General features: G+C 39.9%; 1 protein-coding gene across 2 annotated transcripts in view; it reads left to right on the top strand.

Annotated features, from left to right (window-relative positions):
• Positions 1–20,299, top strand: part of clybl (citrate lyase beta like) — a 62,048-nt gene that overhangs the window by 986 nt on the left and 40,763 nt on the right. The window lies entirely within an intron of this gene.

Raw genomic sequence — 20,299 nt, 5'->3', positions numbered from 1 at the left:
ATTATTTGTGCTGTCTGTGGTTAATTCTAAAGAGCGTGCAGCATGTATTTTTAAATCAATTTTTAATTATTATCGATTAATGCATTTATTGATTTTGTTGTAAGACACTTTTCAACATGTGAATAAAATCCCAGTTTTGACAGATCTGTAGGGGGAAGAAAGTGTTTTGGTCCATGACATGCTAAAGACCTGCTTAATGTTATTTTGATAGAGTGTGAATGACTATTAAATGAATGACTATTAAATTACATTACATTTTTTATGCTTAAGAATTAAAAAATGTACGACAAGCTTGTATTTTCCAGGGGTATTTCAAACAACCAGTCAAAATCACTAAAGCAAATTAGTACTGTAATTCTACATGGTACATCTGTGTCTAATTCCTCTTGAGAGACTTTAATGAGGGACTTCAAACAGTTTAAATGTCAATTACAAAGAAGGCATGGTTTTAAGGTCCCAGTAATCTGTCCATATTGGGCATTGGTCATCAGGACATGGTGCCAGGTGGCTGTAATTCATAGCAGATGAATTTCCAGAGGCGCTCTACTGATGGGCCAGCTAATGTACAGTGTGAACTGTGACTGTCACACCAGGGTTTGTCATATTTGCAGTTAGTATATGAATATGTGGTGCGTCCAATGACAGTTTCGGTGCCCGAGGTCATCCAGAAGGATGTGTTTAACTCTGTTAATTAAACCAGCAGTTCATGTTTGGTATCCCTTGAAGACAAATCCATTTGTTCAGCTTCTCTAAAGGAATGCATTTCTCACACATTTGCTGTTGAGCACACGTATAGAGGACCTGGATTATCATCAGCTTTCCATTTGTTTAATAACCGTGTGAGCTGATGTTAGTGTTTTTTTTTCTCCTTCCACAAAAGCCACAAAGCAAACTGTGTTGGCTTGGAAGGAAATTTGAACACATGGCTAACTGCACGGGCTGGACCCAATTCCGAGGGCCGTGAGCGGAATGTGTGTGTGCGTGTTTTATGGAGAGCCGAGAGCCACTGGCTTGGAAGCAGACTGGGATATGTCACAAACACCCTCATGTCAAAGATGCAACAGCATCCCAGAGGAAACATGGATTGACGCTATGAACTCGACAAGTGATGAAAGTAGCCTAGAGCTTGTCAATTACACTTCCCGGGCCTGGACCCTATAAGTTAATGGGCAGCTTCCCCTTTTGAGGCCTGCCAAGGCTTTATAGTACTGGTTATAAAACCATGAAGTGTAATGTGCTACTATAACTTTTTCAATTAAGAGCAACTGTGCAAATGCCCTCGGATACCTGGAAGCAATGGAAAGCGATTTTAGAGGGTTTTGTTAGTATAAATCAAAGGTGGCGTTCTAGATGCCTTCATTTAGGAAACATTTTAATGAATTTCTCTTCGGGATCCAATCCTGATGGGTTTTTGCTTATATAATACGATTTTCACTTTTTTTTTCAAATGCTAAATGCCATACCCTAAAATATCCCACTGTGCTCATCACCATCAAGTTAATTGTTCATATTATTTGATTTTAAACTACTGGATCAAATATACGTCTTTGTCCCGTGTTTGAATTTTATATCAACTGCGTTGGCAGTGCATGAAAGGGATAAATTAGGGTTGTTGTTGTTTCCTGTTATAATATTCCTTGTGTGTGTGGAAGGACTGTGACATTTCCGAACAAAGTCAACAGGACAGGACAGATCATTTTAAATGTTCAAAGCCGTCGGTCCCCCCTCATCTGGTGCCTTTTAGTGTAGGTGCAGCCTTTGGCATCCCATAGAAAAATAAATGAGTGCTGAGTAAATAGTGATGTGTTGACAACTCATTTCCACATTGATTGGTGCCGGTAACAGGAGCAGAGGTGTGTGGCCTTAATCCAATTACGAAAGAAAACCCGAGCCCCACTGTAACGAAATTCTACCTATACCGAGAACCGAGTAACCGAAATGTGGGTTAACTGGCTGACCCAGTGCGATCAAAGCAAGCCTGTGGTTGTTTTAGTGTGGAATAAGCATACGCTGTATTTATGCCGCTCCCTCATAAAGTGTGTGAGGTTGTGAGACGTGTTTATTTGTCTCTGCACTTCACGTAACCAAAAAATCAGAAATCGGTTTTGCGTCTGTCTTGCTCTCGCATTTCAGATCAGTACGTCAATATATCGGTCTATTACCTGTTATTGACCCCCCTAAATCGGGCCTTTGAAATTTGTTACAGAGCATTAACTTAACACATGTTCTGGGGGAAAACAAAGGGGAGGTAACAGGATTGGGAGCCAGCTGAGTAAACTGAATGTTAGAGGGATGGCAGTTTGGAGCGTTCTTGTCCCGGAGGTAACTGAGAAGGTCCATACGGCCAACAGATGGAGATTTGTGCTCTGAGTCGCCACCGACTCAAACAAGTGCCTCTGCTCTTGCATTAAATGCTTTGATCAACGGAGGGTCTCGGCCAGAGAGCGGCTCCTCAGATAGGCCGTGGACTCGCATCTGTATAAACATGGCCTTTCAGGAATGTGTGAACAATGCAACAATAGAATCTTGTTCTTGAGCCAGACCCCTGGACTCGTGCGGTTCACCGATCGAGCTTGTGCTCGGATTGAATTAACAGTTTTGGGAATATTCACTGTTTTCAGACATAACAGCGATGGGATGTTGAAACTCTGCCTTTGATTCACACGAGTTTGAACGTGAAAGTGGCACGAAAATGATGAGAAACTGTAGAGCCAGTTAGCTGTAATTTAAATTTGTTTGACTTTTAGATACATCGTTAACAATAATACTCATGCGTTTTCTCCCAATTAATAGAACAAATGTGCAGTATTTATTTTTTTTCTCTTTTAAAACTGTTATGACTAATATTACACAGCTCTTAGAATAGTCGTAATGTTTACAATGGAACAAGAAGGTGTTATATCGGACGGCTGTTTTTGATGAACACACTTTGTTGTGTGCGTGACTAAACCGAACAGACCAATTATTTGAAAATGTTTACGGAGAAACCACTGAGTCACTGCTTGCATCAGGTGAACTGGCTGCGGTGTGAGGTGTGTGCGTTGGCTTGCATGATCTCCTGCCACAGCGTCTGCCACGCTTAGTTCATCATACTCCAGGCAGAGCTCTGGAGAGACACCTGGACTGGCCAGCCTCTGCTGGGAGTGCCAAGCTGAGCCAAGATCAGCCGTAATCAACATGCATTTTCTGTCTTATACATCATAATTATTAACTTTAGTGCTGAGTTTACGGCAGGCAGCTGAAGGAATTTTTGTAGTGGTTTAGATGCTCAGGTTTGTGGCAGCAGTTCTCTCTCAGTCCCCATGGTGTCAGTGTTTGCAACGTTTGATTATTGCCCTTTGGTCACGCACCAGGTAGGCAGTGCAGGCCCTGTAAGTTAATGAAAAGTTTCAATTTGACTTGTTTTTGTTTCTCAGTATATATTTATTGTTGGTTTAAAAATAAATTGATATTATATAATTTATTATTAGAAATTATATAGCAATAAAATAATATTAGTATTTTTAGTAATAAGAATAATAACAACAACAACAACATATTAGGTTAATATTAGGAACTAGCAATAACATTATAATTAATACACTTAGTCTAATATTATTAGGAAATTAACATTAACATTATAATTAATAAAAACTGTAACATGTATAATAGTAATATGCAGTGCATTATACAATAAAATGTTATATATTTAATTTTATTGCTATATCTATAAAATGTGTAAGTAATAATATTTATACTTATCATGAAAAATATACATTGGTGTGCTATATCAGTGATTTATTGGTCACACTTTAGATTAGGGTCCTATTGTCACTATTAACTACGACTTTTGCCTCAATAAACTCCTAATTACTGCTTATTAATAATTAGTAAGGTAGTTGTTAAGTTTAGGAATTGGGTAGGATTAAGGGATGTAGATTATAGAATATGTTCATGCAGAATAAAGCATTAATATGTGGTTTATAAGTACTAATAAACAGCCAATATCCTAGTAATATGCACGCTAATAAGCAACTTAATAGTGAGAATTGTACATTAAACTAAAGTGTTGCCGATTTATTTTATAGCTCTAATTCCATATTGTTGATTTATTATTTTGAGGGTAATAAGCTCTGGTCTTGTCCTACAAATATATTGTTCTGGTATAAAGTACAACCATACAACTACTGTTTTTTTTTTTTCTCCAAATATATATATATCATATTTGAATAAGTGCATGGCTGATGTATGCCTAACCTAAATCTACTATCTCTCCACCTCCTAAATCACTAGAGGCAGCTAATTTTATGTAGAAACACGGATCTTAAGTTCTAATTTAAAGGCCAGAGCAAACAGCACTTACAGTGAAATTAGTCTCCGGCGATGAAGCGTGCAATGAAATCATATCCATCCCTTTTTTAATGACTGAATAAAATATTAAAAGAACATAAGCAATAAGAGGAGAAATAATAATAGGAGCAGATTTCCCATGGTGCAGCACATGGAAATGGGGAGATAGGAGCCCTGAGGTTGGGCTGGGCTCCTTCTCTCTGTCTGTGAGGCTCCACCAAGCCAGCCAACGTTCCACCGTTTCTCATTAGCTTTGGAAATGAGCACGTCGTGGTTTAGGCTACACAGCAGGAGGTTCGAGCTCTGCATTCAGTAGTGTTTGGAAGATAGGTGGCGCTGGGGATCCTGAATATTGCCTGCTTGACCGGTCTTATATGGCTTGGATATTAGAATAGTGCCTGTACTCTGTAGCTTATTTACAACCCGGGCAAGCTGTATACTCTCACAGCGTTTCAAAGTGCTTTGGACTTTTAAAACACCAGTTGTAGATTCTATAAATGCTTTTGTAATTTTCATATTGGTTTAAGGCTCTTTTCCCACTGTGTTGGATGAACTATTGCAATCCCAAATTGAAGGTTTGGCTTATGTTGCTAGGGAGTATGTTTATGGATTTGAATAAGTGATTAAATGTTAATTTTATAGTAACTGTTAAATGTCAAATTTAGGTTATTGGACTTCTCTTTTCATAACAGGCTTTTAATGCTCTGGATTTGTGTTTTGTGGAGAACAAAGCCCCTGCCTGTGAATTTCTCTTTTTTTCCTCAGGGAATTGTGTCTATTTAACACTGTTTTATCATCCGAAAGTAACACAGCTGTTGTCAGATTCACAGAAATGCTATTATGCCAAAATGTCAATATAAAACATTCACAGTGTTGCTTATATGGACAAGCTAGTAATTCATTCTTCCAAACTGCTTTTTTAAGTCAAGAAATGTATGTAGGTAAAAAAAAAAAAAAAAAAGATATTATTCATATGGAAAATGCATATTAATTTTCTAATACGATATTATTTTGTTTCTGATTTTTTATTCAGGAAAAAATAAATTAAAAGCTTATTCAAGCACTTTTATTAAAGTATTCCTGCCAGTTTCAATTTACAGATTAGTACTTTTTTCTTTTTTTTTTTTATGAATGCAATACTGTCTCCCAATTTGATTTTCAAGGTTTGGCTGAACCTGATATTTTTTTCAGGTATTCACACATCTGTGGGATTTGGAGGGAGTTAATCAGTTTTCTCTGCTTTTGGCAGACATGTGTTAGGAGCACGACAAACCTGAAAAAAACCTACTAATTATGGATATCACCCCCGCAATGATTACGCCTTACTTCCTCTTCCCTATTTCTATTCGTGCACTCATGCTTTTTGTGTCTTTTAGCTTCACCTTTAGGCTAGAAAGTAGTTTGTCCCAGTGTCAGCAACTATGTGTTTTAGATGCTTGTATTCAGCACAGATAATTTGTACCAGCTAGGAATGTGAAAATTGGCGTATTTTTAAAGTTGACTAGTCAGCGGGTTGCCTAAACAGCTAGTTCACCAGTTGGAAAGAAGCCCGGTATAATTAGGCCGGTCAGGTTCACCTGACCTTCATGGGATGCATTTTTAGCAGGTATATACGTAAGAGATGGAACAGAAAGTGTCTCGTTTTTAAAAGTTGGATTGTTTTTAAATTGAAACCGCATCTTCAAAAAACAAAACAAACAAACAAACAAAAAAAGTGCAAGATTTAGGGGTGAATTGAATTGGGATGCTTTTTCCCGGTTATCTCAATGGCAAAAAGTGTCCCAATTAAACTGAATTCATCCCTAATGTATTGGCCAAATATGTCAATCTGCATGTATTTTAAAATGGTTAAAGTTAAAGATTAAACTTTTCCAAGAGGGTTTTAAAGCATGCGTAAACAACAACAACATGAATAAAAAACTAAAAACTAAATGTATAGTAGGGATATCCACAATACATAAATTTATATACTGGGGATGGAACAATATAGTCAAATACTCATGTAACAACTAGGGTTGTCACAGTACCAAAATTTCAGTAGTCGGTACAATATCAGTAAAATTTCATGGTTCTTGGTACCAATTTTGGTACCATAGCAAAAGCTATTGTAACTGTTTTATTTTATTATTTTTTAAATTTTATTTTACTATTTGAAAATGAAAATATTAAAAAAATAAATTAAATTAATTAATTATCAGTGCTATTAATAATTGAGTAAATAACACATTAAAACATTAGCATACTTCAGATATTGTTACATTAAGTAAACTTTGCATTAAAAAGATCAAATGAAAAGTTAGAAATAAAATGAAAATGAAACTTTGCAGTATGTACTTTTATTCAAATTATGAATGAGTGATGTACAGAAAGTGAGCAAAGAGCGTTCCCTTTATAATCAATGAAGCTGATATCACTTCACTTCAGCCGCAGCGCAAGCTCACTAAGTGAAAATTACTGCGTTTAACATGTTCAACAGACATGTCTGTGATTGGCTACAATGCTCAAGAGTTGCTGCAATGCTGCAAAAACCTGCTGTAAATAGAAATTATAGAAAATCTAAAATACAGATGGAGCGTTTGAAAGCAGCTGTATCAGCGGGTATCGGATTGACCTGGTACTCGGTACTACCGGTACTGCAGAAAGCAGGGTATCATTATGGTTTTTTTTTTTTTGTTTTTTTTTAATTTCAGTATCGACTTGGTTCAGAAGTACTGGTATTTTTGACAACCCTATTAACAGTCGACTTAGCTAGTTAGTTAGGTTCACCAGCGTAAAAGATTTATTTGACCTAAACTCCGTTCACACTGTCAGTTTTTGGGATTGACAACCGCATTTACTTACAGGTGTGAATCTCGAAATGTCCCGTTCATACAGCATCTTACAGTAGCGTCTTGAATACTGTCTGTGTGAATGTACAATGGGAGTCAAGCCCGTATTCTCTTACTAGTAACCATAGCTAGTGACCAAAGTAATATCAAAGAAGGCAATGTCCATAAAACGTAAAAGTCTTGGACTTGAGTCCAGTCGAGCTTTGAGTTCATCCATCAAATCTTTATTAACCGACAGCAGCTTTTATGTCTGGGTGGAGAGCAGAGCATTCGAGTCGTGCATAGAACACCAAACTGATGAAAGTTGCTCTGGTGGAGGACAGTGACTGGATCTAAAACCTTCAGATGACACACACCTCATATCTCCATCACACACGAAAACCCGCAACACATGGTAGACACATGTTTGTGCAGTGCAGAACACTGTATGATGTGACAGACAACTAGTTGTCCTGTCCGGTTTCGTTCACACAGTGCGGGTTTTCCGAGAATGCGGTTGTGAGTCCTGAAAATGTACAAGTGTGAATTCTCTTATAGAATGCGGTTGTCACTCCCGTAACTGAACTGTGTGTGAACATATTAAGGATTCAAATACAGGACTGACTACTGTATTCTTTAGCTGTGTGAACGTGGCCCTATAATAATTAACTGGCTAGTAGGCTGTTGGAGGACAAGCCAAGCATCATAACCCATCCCTGGGGCCCCAAATGATCCTTGTACTCTGAAAGCTTTTTCGAATAGATATCATAACTACTGCTAACTCAACTCTGTCCCCTTCTGCCCTTCCAAAAGCTCTCTAGGTAGAACGCCTGCTCCTGAAATTCTTGTTCCATATATCCTGTCCTTTTCCCAGGGGGATGAACCGGTACGGCCTTTGGAGGTGGGAGCACGCAGGCAAGCGAGACTGTTTACTTGCGCCTCTTAATGGGGAGCGTGATGGGCGCCTGTTCACATCGCTGGGCCGACACTGCCCTGCTAGTGCTGCAGCTCATTAGAACAAGGCCAAGATTCTGCCACAAACAGGAACTCGACAGAGCCAAAGACCATCCCACCCCCCCCCCCCCCCCCACACCTCATCACACTCAAGAGAAAAATCTGTCCTCGTAGGACACGTCTGTCCGCATCACTGACCCCTTTAAGATGCCAGTTTCCAGGCTCAGCTGCCTTTGGTTCGGTTACAGTTAGTGCCTCCTGAGTACACGCAATATTTGTTTGGTTAGTTTTTGTTTGTTTATTGTTTCCAGATGGCAGCCCTCAACTTTGCCTGCGTGGCTTTCAAGTTCCCAGCGAGCGTTTTATAGTCTTGGCTGGAGTGCTTATCCTGTTTCCTAGACCCTGCTTTATGATGGCACTTTTTTTTTTACCTAGGAACAACTGTCAGAAGCTGTCTGCATTTTTCTATCGTGAAAAGGTGCAGTGTAGCTTTGTTGTGACGCCACAAGGTTTACCCTAAGTTTAAGGGTCACTTGTGAAGGTAGTGTCCCATTCTCTGTAATTTAGTTCCATATTGGGAACCTGCCAGATCCTTTTGTTCGTGAAGGTGCAGTGAAATGTGGTCCTTTTGTTATGAGGACTGATGAGGCTGGAAACCTTTTCCCATGGCTGGATCTGGGCACCGTTAAAGCCACGTCACTTATTTACAGGAATACAGGAGGTCAGTCTCGGCTGTAAACTGGGGTTGGATGACTTGCCCTTCGGATGCGGTTAAAACCAGGGGGGCAGCTCAAACTCAGGGTTCAATACAAGTTGAGCTCAATCAACATAATTTGTAGCATAATGTTGATTAACATAAAAATATTTGCAACTTGAAGCAAAAAGCAAAGTTACATTGTAGCACTTGCAATGGAAAAGAATGGGCCCAGTTTAAGCTTATCATTTTATAAAAACACGTACTGTACATTAACTCTGTTAAAACTGTTTAATTCATTTTACAGTAAATTTAGTGATAATGGCAGTTGTGCTATCATAGTGACAAAGTTGTAAAAAATAATATAAGCTATGTTTTTCCACACTGAGATTGTGTTTGGTGGCCATACCATTGAAACAGTAATTTTAACATTTACAAATGTTAAACACCATTTACATCCAGTGCCTCACTGTAGCCGAGATTTTTGCTATGTTAAAAAAAATTAAATAAGTAATACAAGGGAAAATTAATTTTTTGTGGTAATGAACATTATGCCACAAATACTGTTGATTGAGCTTAACCCAGAAGATTCCTGATTACTCTTGCATGCCATTGTTTAATCACAGTCTCCATAGACAGCAGCCCGTTTTGTTGCGACCGTATGTTTGCGTTGCTAAAGCGACTGGAGACCCGTTTCCCGTCGCACGCAGCTGGTGTCAGCACCGAGGTGTCATGGTAACGGTGCGATGACTGTGTCAGGCAGGGCTTAGCTCATGTCAGTCTTAATCACGGGATCATGATGTTGTTAAGGTGCTGAGAAAGCTGCGATACTGTATCGCGTGTAGCACTGCAACACGATCTGGCCTGAGGCTGACCCCTGGGATGAGGTGTGACTGTGACGTATAAGCTTTATTTTTTCTCCGGACCTTGTTGTCTGTTTAATCTTTTCCCTGACCGCTTTGCAGCTTGGGTCGGGAAAAGGACAACAACTCTTGGCTGCACTTTTTCTGAACTGTGTTATCATGTCATACGTTTCTTTAAATAGCAAGGAAGCCTCATGCATTTAAGGTGTTAAAGAAGGGACAACCGGGTTGTCAAGGGGAATGTAACAGTGTTGTGCTCTAATAGCTTTTTAAGTAGTACTCACAGTACGCTGTAGTTAATGCATGTTAAGTCTTTGATTAGGTTGTTTTGATTAAATGTTGTGCATTACGCTAACCTGTTTCTGGGACAACAGGGTGTGATACATGAAGTCCTTGACGATTGGCCTTTTTTTAATTTTGCAAAGGTTGAATGCTAAATATGAGTGGTTATGTCACACAACAGCACAAGAACCTATTTTTTTAGGGTAGTGCAAGGCTAAATTTGGCAAACTCTGCACCAGAATATATTGTTACACTCTTTTTGCGCTCTGCAATCACATAACATGAGTTGTGAAAGGAATTTATTTAGGTGTTCTGAAAAAAGTATTTTTTGTGGTGCGTATTGTGGAGACAAAGATATCTGTCATATATCCGTAAGGGATGATTGTGGATGCCACATAATCAACACCCGTATGTGATTTGTGACAACCCTTATGTGATCCATATGTTGCATACTCCATTTTTTCACTTTGTCATCACTACAATTCAAAGTTTGGAAAGGAGTCTACATAAGTTCTAAAAAAAAAAAATATTGTCCAATATGTAATTTTTGTTGTACATATTGTTTAAAGTCGTTTTTTCACCTCTTGAACAGTGGGCTTAAGGTCAAAAATATTTAACTGTGTAAGTGACTTGAGAGATGCATGTCTAAGTGAAGGTTTAATTGTTACTCAAAACATAGAGGTTCATTTGGGAACTAGTACATAGATCAAACAGCCTTTTTCAAACGCTTCGCTTCTGAACTAATTATCACTTAATAGCTGATGTGCCAACAAACAACTAGGCTAATTATTCTCTGATTTTGCTTCCGCGAGAGCACAAAGTGAATTATTTTAACACCTTTGTAAATGTCCCCAGAAGAGCGTTCTTTATCAGAATCTGCCCCAGCTGCAAAATGTTTTAACAGGTGAGGGTGTCTCAGTTCATTTTTGGCTTTTTTGCTGTGATTGAAATACTCGTTTTACCAGAGGAAAAAATGCTTGTGACTGGCATTGTTTGGTTTATCTGTAGCTAAGAACTTAGAACACAAACTCTTTGTTTGTGGTTACTTCCGAACAAAGAAAAGCAGCCTCGTGAATTTGCCCACGGCAATTTTTTTCTGTGCTCATGTCTGAAAGGGTTGAGAGGGAACGGTTTGTTTAGCTGAAAAGGTCCTCTAAACGGTTTAACCTTCCCGAGCGGCCCAACAAACAGATAGGCTGAAATTGGTGGTGGCATGGCCGGCCTTTTAAAAAAGCAAAGCCCTTTTATTTGTCTGATCCACATGGATTTGTATTCAGTCGACACGAAGGGCCATGATTATGAAGACGTGTGAATTACAGACCAGGTCATTTGAAAGTGACGACCTGGGAATGGCACCAAAGCCTTTTAGAGGAACAGCCTTTTGAGGCCTTTTCCCTTTAATTCCGGTGCTGGCTAGTCCCCACAAACCCCCCTTAGTCCAGTTGGCATGGCTTTGATCTGTCCGTTTGACAATGAGCCCATCACAAAATTGCAAATTAAGGCAAATGGACACTAAATATTAAATGGAACAAAATAACATTTGGGGGTCTTTCTTGTGTTTGGAATGGACTGTTTCTGTTCACAATTACTGGAAAAACCTGTTGCGGGGTCACTTTTTGATTCTGTTGAATTTCTGGTCATCCTTTTGGTTTTTTTGCAACTGTTTTCTGGGGCATTGGATATCATCTCACTCTGGTAGTAGAGGTCTGGGATCCGCGGAACCCAACGCAACAGAGTGCGGCGTGGGACAAGTTTTAAATTGCTGAGTGCGGATACGGGAGGAAAGATACTGATATGTGCGTGGGAAGTGGGTGAAAAAAATGACCCGTAGGCTCTCGCAAAATATCTAATATCTAATTATCTAATAATAACAGCATGCAGAAGTCTGTAACTGGAGATCTAAAGCATTGTGTGTGAGGAAATTGAAAGAAATAGTCTATAGACACCAGAATGAGACAGAATGTAACCGGACCAGGACTGAAAAATCAGCGTAGACCTCTTCCTATGGGATTTTGCAGGCGGGAACAGAACAAAACGTGAAAGTTTCAGGCCGGAGCGGGATAAAATCTAACATATTTTTGGTGGAAGCAGGCAGCAGCGGTACATAATCTTGCGGGAGCGGGATTGAAAAATCCATCCCGCATAGACCTCTAGCTTGTAGTCAGACCATAGTAACTATCTTTCAGACACGTCGCCATGCCTTTTAGGCCCGGCTGCAGCCATGCGCTACTTCCTACAGGCCTTTGTTTACCCTCCTGGGCCCCAGCTGTTTTGATAGGTGATAGCCATGCTCCTCGCCCCGAGGCCGCCCAAAAACCTGAGTCTGTGCACTGTTGCACCCCAAAACCTAAATAGGCGCATTAGACACAGCACATTAAGGGGCCGCTGGTGTGGAGGTGGGTGCGTGTCCCAGAGGCCCTCATCTCTCTCCTCCTTCACACCTCGCCCCCTTTGCTCTGTCTGGACAGATCAGGGGCCATGACACTGCGAAAGCTCTAAGCAGGCCTTTGTACTTTGTCTCCCCCCATTCTCCCACCTCCATTCACACAGTAGCTTCCTGATTTAGATATATCTCCACCAGTGAGAAGCCATTGTTCGCTGCTTTTTCTTGTTACACTGTGTTTGATCTGCTATTATGTTGACCGAGAGTCATCATAATGCTGTTTTTGTGTCCCTGTTGACTTTACCTTCCTTGCTACGCTCCTGTCCCACCGCCTTTCGTGCCATATGCGCAGGCACAGCATTAGATGCTGTAAAAATACCCACAATGCCAGTTGGGTCAAATGTATCATAGAACTGGAGTCCATCTAAACTTGAAATGTTTTTTATTAATGCTGTACTATGGAGGAAGAATGAAGCATAAAGAGTAAAAAATCACTCATAGTTAGGAGTTTCGATGCATAACTAGAATTAAAATGGTAAAAAAAACTGGTCAAAATACAAACATAATCACTGATATAGACCAGACAAGCTATTATGGAGATAATAAAGAGTAAATGGGCAGAGGAAAACTAACATGGAGATAAACAAACTGCCCAGTTTATCCTTACTGACAATTTTCTCCTCTGTAATGAAGTGTATTTCCCTGTGGCTTGCGTTGAGCACTCTGATTTTGTGCAGATTCTGATTGGTGTCATAGCTGAGAGAGCGCGAAAGATTGGATCAATAACTTGGGCCCGGGATCAGAAAATGAGGAAACCTGTTCCCAAAATAATGAAAGCAATGATGGTGTCTCTCCACTCGTAATGAACTTTACTACGAGCGTACTTGAGCATGACTTTGTCTCAGAGCAATGCAAATGGAATTGCCCCCTGATGGTTTGGAATGCACCCAGCTGGCCTTTAAAAGGTGATAATTGGAAAATACAGGATACAGCCGTGGTCAAAAAAGGGACTTCTTGTTCGACTGCTTTAACCACTGCGTGTTTGATACAGGCTACGGCAAGCTTGCTTTGAGCAAGGTTTTTACATTTTTGCATTTTCTTTTTTTATGGGAAGGTCACTTTTTGGTTTATGTTAATTTTACTAATACATGCAACGTTTGCTGTTAATTATTTTTTATTATTTTATTCTATTAGTAGTGTATTATTTGGTGGATTGTAGGTGGGTTGAACTTTAAAACTGAAACTTTTTTGTTTGTTTGTTTTTAATGTTGACATTTTACCATAATTAACCCACTTATTATTATTATTATTAAAATATTATACTTTAATTTGCTTGTCCTCTGATTAAATAATAATAATAATAATAAAAAACATTTCCCAGGCTAATGTAGTTCTCATAGATGAAGGTAAAGTGTGGCATAGATAGAAGGGGTAAAACGTGCCCTTGACTTGCCTCCCCCTCCTTTCCTCTAGCTTTATTGTAGTCCTACAGCAGTGCATAAAGCCAGACAACATTCCTCTACATCCACGGAAGGAAGTCATGAGGCCTGGGATTTTGGAAAGCTTCTGTCCCTTACAAGTCTAAATTGAAACCAGTTTACTACTCCTCCTTTAACTCGGGTTAAGGAGGCGCAGACGGACTTCATTAGAGTCGCTCAGTGGTAAGGGCTCAGTTATAATCGGACTCTGACTTGAGCGGCGAATACTCTTTAAGTTTGATTTGTGTATGTGCAGGGTGATGCAGTCGTGTCTATTTTTGGAGTCCTCTCAAAGCACAAACAAGAAAATAAATGTTATCAATTGACGCCACGCTTAGGCAAGCTGTTTTGAAAATGCCAGCATTATCCAAGCAAAATAGCGTGTGTTCGGTGCCATCCTGCCTGACCTGGGTGTCAGTCTGCTGAAGTTTCCATCATTAGCACACCGATGTGCCGCCTGAACAGGAAAGCTTCTGAAATATCACATGGAACCTTTTCAAATAATTTCCTCTGAGTCATGAGCCATGCTGTCGGCGGTTATGTCAGCTGGAGGTGAAAAAGCTGGACTCCAGTTTAAGTAAAAGACACTCTGGGATTTGCAAAATCACCCCAGCCAATGCTAATTTATAAAGTCCATTCACATTCCAAGATGCTGTGCTTTCTCTGCTCGTGTACCTGCTCTTAACCTGTGATGTGTATTTTCCGTGTTGATGTGTATCAGGTGGTGAAAATGTTGTGCAGGTGGAGTGGGGAAGGAAGGGTGGTGGTTGGATGCGGCCCACTGCCAAACACAACAGCTTCCATTCCTCCCTTTCCACAACCCTCCCTCCCTCCATCCATCGTACTGATTATCCAGACTTTATTCAGCGAGATGTGAGAATTAATTTTTGCTGAGCTTATCAGCAAATGAACTGACTGCCAGGGATGAGGGGTAACTAAACTAATGAAACTAAAATAGCAGCTACTAATTTATATAATTTTTTTCCTGCAACTGTTCAGTTTTTGAAATCCACTAACTATTTTTTCCTACAAGTAGTTGTGTAGCATGACAAAATGGTACATCTCAGCCTAAAATTAGTCACCAAGCTTATTTAAAGTACGCCACAGTCGAGCGACTATCAAAGACAAATGTCTTTGAAACAAAAATGCATGTTGAATTGCACGTTAAGCGTTTTTCACAATAAGCGTTGTAGAATGACCCCCAACGGTGAGGGAATCCTGGAGTATGATGTATGAGGGCAACCCTATTACAGCACAGCATTGCACAAGCTATGATATAACATTAAGAAAACAAAGCAACAGAGCGATTTATGTCTTTCTCAGATCTAATGTTTGTTCGGTATATCAGCTTAGGTGGGAATAACGTTATAATCTCCTTTGCAGTAGAGAAAGCTGCCTACATATACACAGGGGAAAAGAGTAACTGCAAAGACTTTGAGTTAAATGTAAATGCAGATTTTGTGTCTTAATCAGATTTTTCACATATATATATACTGGCTCTGATAATCATAACATATACGACTTGCTCCATTACTGCAAATCCATTTTGTGAATGAATGACTCTTTCTGCCTGACTCTCTCTAGTCCCAGTCTTACTTTATTTTTTCTCAATACTCTGTTTCACTCAGATGTACGTCACAATGCGGAAAAAAGATTTCATCATGACTTTAAGTACCTGTGCACATCATAATCGTTCAATACCATCGTAATATTTAGGTTGGGTTTTTCTGTATGAATACAGTTGGTATCTTTGAATGAGAAGATGGACCGTCATTTAGTGAAAAAAAAAAAAAAACTCAATCAGTTGCACTCTACTTAGCTGTTTGGTGTTAGCGCTAATCTGTTGACCGTCTATTTAAGAGTTGTTTGACTGTATGCCTTTTTCCTTAGGATGAAGGGTTGTTTATCCCCCCTGCCCCTTCTGCTTACACACTGATGTAGGCCTTCTGGATTTACTGCGGCGTTTCTACAGATGCTGTGAAGTTTGCCGTCTGCAGAGTCGAGGCGCCTGCTCTGCCATTTGCATCCACCTGGCAGTTTAGTAAATTCATTAGCCAGAGGCAAGAAAACAAACACGCTGCCCTTTCCACCCTCCCACCTCCACTCTGCCTTTCCACGTTCACTCTTTTTATTCCCTGCTGCCCTCCGCTCAGCATTTGTATTCCAGATTCCATTAGATTCTGTATGTTAATACTGTATTCAGTGGTTTGGAATGTTGGATTATAGCCGTAGCCTTCAGTCATGTTTCCACTGTCACGCTAATTAAACGAAACCCGGTATTTACTTTCGAGAAACGCACAGCAGCATGTCTGTTTAGCATTTTGAGCTGAAGTTTCGTATCGTAAATGCATTTAAATTATCCCTCAGTTTTGAAAAGTTACAATATTTATAATAAATGTTCCTGGAGACGTCTGATGTAACAGTAAGCATACCATGCAGACCGCAAGTGTGTGTGGATCGCAGCAGCTCTGCGTTGGAACGATTCCATGCAGGGCGATGCTGGATTCATGACCCCACGATAGGCGCCAAATATCGTGGTACTGGAATGTACGTGCTCCACTTCTCTTCTTACGCTGTGCTGGGTGAAAATTAGGCAGCGTTGGTTATCTGGATTTGCTTCCCTACGTGCTAGTGGTTAACCCGAGTGAAAATGTTTAGGTTTTCAGCTGTGCGTTCTCACCATAGACCACAATTCAGGCCCAATAATCTGATGTGGTTTGCTCTTTGATTGTTTGGTAATACTTGTTCACCAAGCATCGTTAAGAGCCTGACGTCAGAACTTCATTATTTTGCCTGCTTAAGATTGACCGTAAGGACCAAAGGCTATTATTTGAGTGAATTCTTAGCTAGAATATGGTTCATTTTAATTACTGTCTTCACAAGGTCTTGTGTCTGAGTGGAGGTGGGCGGCCTCGGTGGATTTGGTCACTGTGTTGTGGAGCAGAAGTAGGCTGGGCTTCAGGAAACTCCCTGTAGTGTCAGAAGCAATCGGGTCTAAGCCAGTATTAATTAAAGGATCTGGACTGGGCCGAAGGGAGGGTTGCGGGTGGGGGGTGGGGGGGGCTCAGTCACAGAGACTTCTGGGTTACACACACACCCACAGACCACAACAGCCTCAAAAACAGATTAATACTTGTGTACTTAAAGAGATTTTTCTATTAACGCTCTAAGAACTGCATTTTATTATGAATTATAAATTAATCTCAAGTGTTATTCCACCATTTCATTCTTTGATTTTACGATGCATGTTACTGGTAACACACACTTGCCCTGGTATCTTGCTTGATACAGAGCTCTAGCTAAACGTCAGTCATGCGTGCAGCATTTGAATGGCCGTCCTCTGTTGATATTAGCTGTTTAGATGCTATTAGTGCAGGTCTGGTGGAAACATTCATGCCTGAGAGAGGCTGAATCCTGCTTAAATGTCTAATAGTGCTGTAAATGCACACGGTTCATGACCGGTTTCACTGACCCAGGGTCAGCGCGAGTGTCACAGTCTCTTTGTTAAGTAATCGCAGTGCCCGTTTCTCTGTCTTTTCTGGGTGTTTTAGAGGAGAGGGGGACACCTATGAAAGAGGCACCTCTCATTTGTTCAGTGTGTAACCACCATCCCAAACAAGCGTGTTTATCAGGACAATTTGTGCACTGGGAAATGTGATTCAAAACATCTTGTCTTCTATTCCTATCCATAAATGCATATATAATTGTGAATTTGTTTTTCATTCACCAGTCACTCTTGGGAGATCAGCCTGATCAAAATCAGTCATGATTTCTCAGGTTCTCAACAGCACACACAGGTGATGCAACAGAAACATGCAGTACCAGGTCCTACCACTTGAGGGCGAGGTAAACCAATCAGGCTTGTGTAGTGATAGGTAGCTCTAGAGGAAGTGTTTGGGATTAGATAAAACTGCAACAGAGTAAACAGACCTATACTAGGGATAGCTAATTGCCAATTTTAGATCCAATACTTTTTAAATGGGCCAATATTGAAACCAATACTGATAGCTTTATAAATATATTTTTGTGATTGTGATTTCTGTGGATAAAATTAGTAATTATAGCCATTTAACAGTTAAACTTAATTTAAAATGCACTGTTAACATTCATATTTGCATATCCTAATTAGTTTTCCATTCATTAACAGCGATTATGAAACAAGGAACTTTTTCCACTTGGAAGCATGATACAGAATGCAATCTTCATATTCCAGATTTCTCCAATCGTTTAGTGAGTTAAGAATTCAATAATATTAGCCATTAATTACTTATATGCTGAATATAGAGCAAAATATATAAGAATATTATAATATAATGAACAATAAAAATCTTTATTTCCAGATCTGCTCTCTAACATTAACATGCAGCTTGGAGCAGAAATAAACCAAATTCCAACCCAGTCCAGTGCCATTTGTTTGGTCTGGTGGGTACAAAACCCAAATGTCCATCATATACATCAGCTCCAGGCTGGGTGGTATGGGAAGATCTTACCTGTGTCTGTCTGTGTCTAAGCGTTCTCACTATTTGTTCTGCGTTCAGTTGTTCTGTTCAAAGAGCCACATGGGCTGCCTTCATCCACAAAGCTGGAGACAGAGTCTCTCTGACCCGTATCCTCCCTGCGCTGGGCCTCAGCCACCTGTGGTGCAGCTAGGCCATCCATCTTTCTCCTACACACACACACACACACACACACATGCTGCTATGGGCTGTACCCTGCAGTCGTTGCGTAAGCATCCTCCTGATGTCTTAATGTAACACTTAAAGGAATAGTCACTCAAAAATAAAAATGCTTTCATCATGTACCCATCTTCATGTTGTTCCAAACCTCTATGTCTTATTGTTTTGGAAGAAATATAGAAAATAGCCTACAGAAAAATCTTCATGCTGTACTTGTCCTTTCATTGAACTCACACAGTGTCCAGGGGTGGTCAGAAAAGACAAGACAGCTTTATTGAAGTAGTTCATACAACTTGTGTGCTATATTCTAAAGCTTAAACCATATGGTAAGTTTATGTGAAGAATAGACTACATTTTATGTCAATTTTTGGTTAAAAAAAAAAAAAAAAATCATGGCTCTCAAATCACTTTTGCGCATATTGAAGTTCTAAATCAAGGTTTTACATCATTGACCAAACAGCATTGATTATCACATGTCTTGCAACCATTATGGCAAGTTTATATATAATATGCATATGTGCTCTCCAGCTACTTTAATAGGTACCCCTGTTCAAATGCTCGTTAATGCAAATATCTAATCAGCCAATCACATGGCAGCAACGCAATGCATTTAAGCATGTAGACATTCGAAATCGGCCTGTGTACCCGAAATGTGTTTGAAATCAGCCCCTGTATCCTCATTCGCTATTCCCTACATTACTCTACTAATATAGTCTACTTGAGGGAGTGAATGAAAACGAGTGAGTGAATTCAGACACTGAGTGTGCTGGAAGGGCTACCGTTTGTTCTTGCTGTTTAATAATCTTGGCTCAACTGGCTGCTCCAGTATTAATGAAAAGATTTATCTCGAATTCTGTCATTTAAACTAGCATGTATAAACCTTCTTAAACTATTTAATAATCAATCAAAAAGGAATTTATACCTGTATGATACTGCGCTGTATCCACATAGGACCAGCGGTTTGGAAAATGGATGGATGATTCAGCTGTGGGCAGCATCTTCTGGAGTGAGGCGAGAATTCATTCGGCATGACCCTCAGTTTGTTATGGGTATTCTCTAGCCGTTGAGCGTATATCAGTTGCACACTCATTATTGCGGTGCATTATGGGATTGAATTGGTGCACTTGTTAATATCCACTATGGTTTCGGACACCACCACAAATGGCTGTCCCCATTGAGTAAAGGGAGCGATTTCAGACACAACTATCTAGACAATCTGCTGAAGTTCAAACTGAGCATCAGAATGGGGAAGAAAGGAGATTTAAGTGACTTTGAACATGGCATGATTGTTTGTGCCAGATGGGCTGGTCTGAGTATTTCAGAAACTGCTAATCTCTTTTCATGCACAACCATCTCTAGAGTTTACAGAGAATGGGGGTATTTTCACTTTGGACACCTTAGTAAGCATTGTCTAAACACCACAGCTTTAAAAGAACAACAAAGTAAACGCACACCTTATGAGGTGCAAATTAAAGGGAGAAAGACCACAGCCTACCTGAGTATTGTTGCTGACCATGTCCATCCCTTTATGACCACAGAGTACCCATCTTCTGATGGCTACTTCCAGCAGGATAACAGGCCATGTCACAAAGTTCAGATCATCTCAGACTGGTTTCTTGAACATGACAATGAGTTCACTAAACTCAAATGGCCTCCACAGCCACCAGATCTCAATTCAACAGAGCACCTTTGGGATGTGGTAGAACAAGAGATTCACAATCATGGATGTGCAGCCAACAAATCTGCAGCAATTGCGTGATGCAAAATTTCTGAGGAATGTTTCCAGCACCTTTTTAAACCTATGCTTGAAGAATTAAGGCAGTTCTGAAGGCA

Source organism: Ctenopharyngodon idella, chromosome 9 (genome assembly GCF_019924925.1).
Source record: "Ctenopharyngodon idella isolate HZGC_01 chromosome 9, HZGC01, whole genome shotgun sequence".
Lineage (NCBI taxonomy): Eukaryota > Metazoa > Chordata > Actinopteri > Cypriniformes > Xenocyprididae > Ctenopharyngodon > Ctenopharyngodon idella.
Note: the sequence above shows the minus strand (reverse complement) of the source record. Positions and strands in the feature narration are given on the sequence as shown.